Raw genomic sequence first — 7497 nt, forward strand, 5'->3', positions numbered from 1 at the left:
TCCTGCAAACGCGGCGCGTTTTCGGCTGCAAAAAAAAAATGGCTGCATGTGTGCCAGACTTAATTGCAAGTAACGTCTGCATCCAAATTGTCCATTGAAACACGCTTTTCGAAGCAATAGTAAAATAAGTTACATATGATTACGATAGCCGGTGGTGCGAACCTTGAGCGCAGCTCTTCATGGCTAGCAGGTGGCGTGGTACACTGTTGGCCGCCCTTCGGGATCTTTCCGCGGGAGCCACCTTCTGGATTTCCATTCCTCCGCTTTCGCCGTGGCAGGAGGTGCTTCGCTCTGCTAGTAACTGCAATCTGTCACCTGACAGGTGAAAGGGTGACCTTTGACCTGTCAGGTGGCATGTTTCACCCCGGTGCGTAGTGGCATGCCAGGTGGCGTGTCAGGATGCACGCCACCCCAGGATCCTGCCGTGGGAGCCAACTTTCTGGTGTCGTTTCGCTTTGCTACTTGGACAACCGGCTAAGTCGACGACTACGACGCGGAAGAAAGGAACGAGTGCCTAAGAGCTACGCTCTTAAATGGAATGGGGTGGAAAGATCTCCGTATTTCAGACGGCAGTACCCTGTGTGTAGCCTTTAAGGTTAAAGGCTACACACACTTAAAGCCGATAAAGCTGACCGCAAAATGATTGTGCTGCTGCAAGATTGGCGCGGCGATAGTGGCACTGAGGCCCATCGACAATTCCTTGAACCCCTTGTCATTGGTTAAAAACTGGGCTATGTATATTTCATAAACAGCACATTCTTGTTTATTAAAAAAATCATTCTGTGCAGCGGTAATGAAAATTCACTGTAGTGTTTTTTTTAAACGGCGCGCCAGCATGCCCCAAAAATTGTCTCTGTCGCAGTCCCAGGAAAGGAGTTCTGAAGCAGTTTAGTGAGAGTACTAGGGCGTGTTGAGGTCGGAATTGTTCCATTGCGCGTGTTCGTTATTTTTTTTTTTTGAAATGGAGGCAGAAAGAACAACTATAAAGCACAGTGACATCGTCCCGGCCACGCCTTGTTTAAGCGGAATTCACGTGACGGTGCCCTCACTGGCGGTGAACATTTCTCCCTCATGCGTTGGCGTGACTAAAACGGTAGCCTTGCGACTCGTTGATGTCTCGTCATGGTCACTAAAAGGGGTGAATTTCACTGTGTATACGGGCGACTTAGTAGCATTCGATGGCAAATTAATGTCAACATCGTCGTCAGTCTGAAGTAGCCCCGCAGTGTCCATCGACATTATGACGTACATCAGGGATAAAATGAGCGTCAGAACCACACTGGCCACGCAGGTTTGCACGCACAGAAGCCACAAGTCGGGAGCACTTTGGTCTCCGCCCACGGCAGTGCCAATCACGCGAGCCGCTCCTGGCCCCGGCACTATGATGAATTGGTCGGTGGTGTTTCGGGAGACGAAGCGAGGATGGTGGCTGGTTAAAGGAACGTGGGCGGAAACGGCGGCCCCGGAGACCTCTTTGGACACCAGTCGCTGCTCCCGACGGGCAGGGCTGGGTCTGGCTGTCGTGGCGCTTCTTGAGGCAACATTTCCGACATGTGCAGTAGCCTTTGAGTGCCCCACCTGGTTCTCCGGAGAAGTTACGTAGACGCTGGCTTGGGACAAGAGCTCCGCAGTCCTGCCGGCCATCTTCTTCGTCTTCGAAGTGGAACGTGCCCATCGCGGAAGATAGCGTCACGTTCTAGACCTATTCATGCAATACTGCGGACCACTTCACTTCTAGCATCCAGTCAAAAGAAGGCCATTTTCTTACTAAATAACAAAGACGAAATTAGGTCATCGAACCTTTTATCATTTATTGAAGCATCCTCGTCATCCATCATTACATACCGTTTTATGCATCGAGGCAAGGAGAGCAATCCCTCCATTACTGAACGTCTTAAAAGGGCGCCGAAGACAAATCCGTCAAGTTCTGGTTGTCAGTAAAAATTTGTTAAATCCATGGCTCTTTCTGGGAATGCTGCTGTGTATCGGTCAGAAACAGATGCATTTATTGCATTGAACATTGTATTTAAAACTTTTCCCTGCCCTCAGCTCAAGCTGGTGGTTTCTACGTCGAAAAAGACTGATTCAGCATAGTTAAGACAAATGATAATTAGGTGCACTAGCACTATGTGGCCACTGTTTTTCGTCGCTTTGTTTGGCTTTGCACTGTTTATTGTGACTGTTCTTTATTTATGACACTGCTATGTGATTAAAACGGTACATTAAGTGTATTCCGTGTGTTATATGTGTTTCCACGTCATGGATGAAGAACAATAGAGATGACAGTGTTATCACAGTCGATCTATGCGTACATACCAATCATGGCTCCCGTCTGTAGAAATTCCTGCGTCGTTGGTGGCGGCGGTATTGTGAGCGGTAAAGCATGTGGCCCACCTGCGACTTAGAGCACGCGACATAGTGACGTCATCACAACCTGCCCACTGTGGCAGGTGTCAAACCGGGCGCCTGAAGACAAACGGCCAGTTCCATGAATTCGAGCTTGAGTGACAGCACACTAAAAGGACTCCGTGGCCTCAAATAAATATATCTGCAGCCTAGCTTCTGTGATGCGTGGCCGAAAAAATGCGCAGGGAAGTCTTATTACAATTAGGGTTAGCAGATGCACATTACTAGACGCTGTCGATGCGCTTACGACGAGATTTGTGTCATTGATCAATGACTGTGGTTGCAGACCTCTACACGTGTTTCTACACACGACCAGCATCTTCAGAACATGCCAAGTTAGCAGTCATGAAGGTTTTAAACGAGGTTTCAGCCTCCTCTATTTGCTAACCTGAAGAACTCCGGTGACGTGTTAAAAACTCTCCTTCGTACCTATGCTTTGCGTAGAAATATGCCTCCGTTGCCAAAAGTAAGCATACCGTATATTTATTGATCTAAATCTACCCGGCACTTGGGCAGCATACCCTGTCCATAAACGAAGTGCGCTAGAAGAGCGCTTACATCCTTTTTAATCCCATAAGGTGTCTTCGTGTTTGGAGTATAGATTCATTAGCATTTGATGGCTTGTACGCGTGCTCCTGCCTAAACTCTATCGCCATCGTACTAGTCTGCAGGCAGCTTTCATATGCAGCATCACAGTCTTAGAGGGGTGCCACGATTTCAGAGAACACGCTTCTAGCTAGATCACATCAGTGCATCAAATCAATGGTTCAATCACAATAACGGTACTTAATTGCGTATTAGCTTCCTTCACACAGATGAATTGTATTGGAAAATGATAACTCCACTGGTTACGGCGGAAAAAAAAAACCCGCAGAAAAGGACGCATTTAGAAGAACCAGTCTGCAGGTCACCCCGTACACTCCTTCTTCTTGTGATGCTTCCTTTTCAGCTGGTTTTACCTGTGATCATGCAGCAACTATCCCATCAAGCTACGCTTCTTCAAAACTCCACTGGTCGTTTGTGGTGTTTCTACCGGAAAATCTGAACTGCTCAGCAAGCACCGGCTTAGACTGTTTCTGTTTGTGGGGGTTAAACTTTCCAAAGCGAATCAGACTATGAGGGGCCCAGTAATGAAGGGCTCCGGAAATTTGGACCACCTGATGTTCTTTAACGTGCAACGGCATCGCACATTACAATGGCCTTTAGAATTTCGCCTCTATCGATATTCGACCTCCGCGGTCGAAAGACAGTTTTTGCAGCTACGGTTAATACTAGAAATTCATCGGCCTCACGAGCAAAAGCTGCACTGTGCGCTTACAGTTGTAAAGTATTATTGAACTTTCTATCGCTTTGAAGTCTGCGGATCTCAGCCACCTGCCTTCGCTAACAAGCACCGATACTTCATTAAAACAGCGGTTTCGCATTTCGCTTCAATATAGATGCGGTCACTGCAATTGATGTAGGACGCCCAGAATCGTTCTTAATAGCCATGCGCCATTAAGATTCCATTTCTTCAAAGGTACAGTACCCCGACTTTCAGTTCACCAGTTCCCCTTAGAGGCACCTCGGAGAAATTTCAGAAAAGAGCACAGAAACTTACGGAGAGCACTTGTGGCTACTTCGCCGCTGCTAATAACAAAGCACCCTAAAGGTCTTCATCATTTTCCTCAAGGTTTTTAAATGTGTTCTTGAGAAATTATTGCTTTGTGGACGTTTCGAAATAGCGGCTAAAAATTAACATGCAGAAAACCAAAGTAATGTTAACAGCCTAGCAAGGGAACAGCAGTTCGCAATTGGTAGCCAGGTGCTGTAAGTAGTAAGAGAATGTCTATTTACAGCAAATAGTGACAGCTGATCCGGATCATGAGAGCTAAATAACTAGAAGAATAAGAATGGGGTGGAGCGCATATGGCAGGATCTCTCAGATCATGAATGGCAGTTTCCCAATATCTCTCAAGGGGAAAGTATACAACAGCTGTATCTTACCGGTACTCACCTATGGGGCAGTAACGTGGAGGCTAACAAAGAGGGTTCAGCTTAAGTTAAGGACAACGCAGCGAGCTATGAAAATAAAAATGATAGGTGCATACGCTAAGAGATCGGAAGCAGGCGGAGTAGGTGAGAGAACAAACGCGCGTTAATGATATCCTACTTATAATCAAGAGGAAGAAGTGGGCTTGGGCACGGCATGTAATACAAAAGGCAAGATAACCGCTGGTCCTTAAGGGTAACGGAGAGGATTCCAAGAGAAGGCAAGCGTAGCAAGCGGCGACAGAAAGTTAGGTGGGCGGATGAGATTAAGAAATTTGCGGGAATAAGGTGGCCGCAACTGGCGAAGGACAGGGTTAATTGGAGAGACATGGGAGAGGCCTTTGCCCTGCAGTGGGCGTAATCAGGCTGATGATGAAATAGCGGCCAGTCTTCTCTGGAAGCAGTGAGCAGAAGCCGCCACATCGGCTGCATTGTCATCCCGCTGAAAAAGCAAACTAGATTTTCGCATTACCACGAGAAAACCACCACATGTGACGAGAAATGTGAGACGTTAAAGCGGAAGCTTGGGCGTGTTGCTAGGGCATTTTCCTGAATAACAGCGCGAATCTTTTACGTCAAAATTGCAGGCTAAGAGACCTTTGTTCTTGTGGGTTTCCAAAAAGTGGATTACGTCCTGCGAATTTTTCACCTCAGAGGTCAGAGAATTTGAAATCTTCTTAAGAAAAACTGAAACAGACTTTTGCCATGTTCCGTTCTCAGAAACGACAACGCGAAACGGAATATCTGGCTTGTGGGTTTTCGCACTAAAAGATAGCTGTAAGCTGAGTCGTTTGGTTTTGCCTGTTGATTTACTTAATATATCCAGATTGAGGCATTTACAAACTTTCTTAGCCTTAGATTTGGCCTTGGCCAAAGAGACATTCTGAACACTGAATAAGGAGAGATTAGCTTCCTGACCATTGGATAAGTAAATTTGGGGCGGAAGCACAAGGAAGACCCCTTCTTTGTCCGCAGGAATCACGCACAGTGACTGCTTCTTCAAACATGATTCTGTAATCCCGACTGGACTCTGATTCTTCGGGACGTTGCAACGCAGCAAGGCGTCCACTGCTTCGGACACGCATCTTTCGGATTCGGCTGCGGGTGCTAGCCTGGAGACTTGCTTCACCATGCTCAGAAGTTCAGCCGGTGACCTCTTGGGTTCCGTGGCGTACTTCGGCCCTTGGGAGAGAACACGACGCACATCACTGGGGAGCGTAACGTTTCCGGCGGTGTGGATGATGTTTTCAGTCTTTGGCTTCTCGGGCTGTGAGGCACGAAGCTGAAGAAGGGTCCTTTGCCAGAGGAAGTCCGCCAGAGAAAGTTTCTTCTTCCTCGTCCAAGTTCGCGCTGTTATTCAGGAGAAATGTGACGTCAGAGTCCACGTGAAATCTCAAAAGTTCGTCCACACGCAACAGGCAGTGTACTCGCCTAGTATCTTACATGCAGACTGGCTTAAAAGTCGGCATTGAGAAAATATTCGCTGCGATAAACCGATGATGCTAAATTCAAAATCTAAATAAGCATTCATTGCCTAAAAATGTATTTTTTTATTTCCCGAAGTTCAGGCATAAATGAGTTAGGCGCACTAAACAGTCTCTATCTTCATGGCACCGTTTAATCTCATTATCTCTCCGTCCTCTTTTAAAATAACACGGCGCCATAAACACGCTTCCCCTTTTTATTATACACGCTGACCCCTCGACAAATACGACGAGTAGCGTGCGCATGGCGGCAGAAATGGTAGAGGCACTCAGCTGCTCCATGGATTACTCTAGTTACTGCTATAAGTGGTGTTCGGTTGTCGCCGGACGTGTCCGTCTAAATCACCATCCGTTCCACCAAGAGAGGATTGTCATTGAGTAAAAGACGTTGATGGTGAGGAGACAAGGGGAACGCATTTATCTGCGTTGTGTAGGCCTAAGCGGAGAATTTCCCTTCTCAATGCAGACAACATGGTCTCTATCGTTTGCTAGTTCCTGGGCTAGTAGCTATGGTAGGTATACTGTGCATGGGCTCATGCCATACTAGCTGATGCAGGACTTACCAGTATGAGGTAAAAAAGTTCGCAGGTACTCATACACACCTTCATTCGTTGACACGCACAAGCGAGGAGGCGGGCTCACAGGTTAGGAGGTTCTCTCCGCCTCCTTGGCACATCGTCAGCGCTTCGAAGACAGGAGGAGGCGGTCGACACGAGCTCCCCATCTTTCCCGCAGGCGTTTGCCACGCGATCTCCTTGTGATCCGCATGCGTTCGCCATGCTGTCATCACTTTGCTAACACATTGGTTTCTGATGGCAAAAGCATACCCCAGATTCGAGGTAAACCCTGTTGTCGCCAGTCTTAACACTACATATTTCTCACTGCGAATAAAATTTACTTCAGAGCACAGTGCAACTCTCCAATTTGTTTAGGACAGTTCAGCATTCATTTGCTTGCAAGGCTTGGTGTTTGCAATAGGAAAGCCCACGATTGAATTATATAAACCTATGCGCCACACCTATTGCGTATACAGTTACGCCACTCAGAGCGATTTTTTCTTTGTTTTATGCAATCGGTTCAGCACGTAAGGATAAACGAAGATCCCAATAACTGCATAGGGTGGTTTGCATATCGCGTTCTGAAATGACGGCATTCACTTAAATCAGCAGAAGAGCTTAACAAAAGCTAGCGGTTTCATCGCGTCCTTCGATCACTTGGTGGCAACAATGCGCTTCAAGCTTTGAAAAGAAGATTTTGATTGATTAAGAAGGCTATTAGTCCGTTAAGGAGCCTTTACGGTGCCTTTAAATATGTAATGTATATGCTGTTTTGTTGTACAGTCTTTGCCAAAAGTAACGAGGCTGAATGTTTTGCTTCTCATTCGTATAGTAGAGCCCTTACGGCTTCCCTAGGGATCAAGAAGACCTTTGAAATTGAGGACAGGAGCCTTCCTTACCATACAGAGATTCATAGCTTGAGGGCTGGCATAATCGCTTTAAAATACGACTGAGAAGCAAACTGTGCACCTGGTTACTTTTCGCAAACGCTGTACGTCTTCCAATCAGGGCTTGTGTAA

Source organism: Amblyomma mixtum, chromosome 4, assembly GCF_055824585.1.
Source record: "Amblyomma mixtum isolate Tamu chromosome 4, ASM5582458v1, whole genome shotgun sequence".
Lineage (NCBI taxonomy): Eukaryota > Metazoa > Arthropoda > Arachnida > Ixodida > Ixodidae > Amblyomma > Amblyomma mixtum.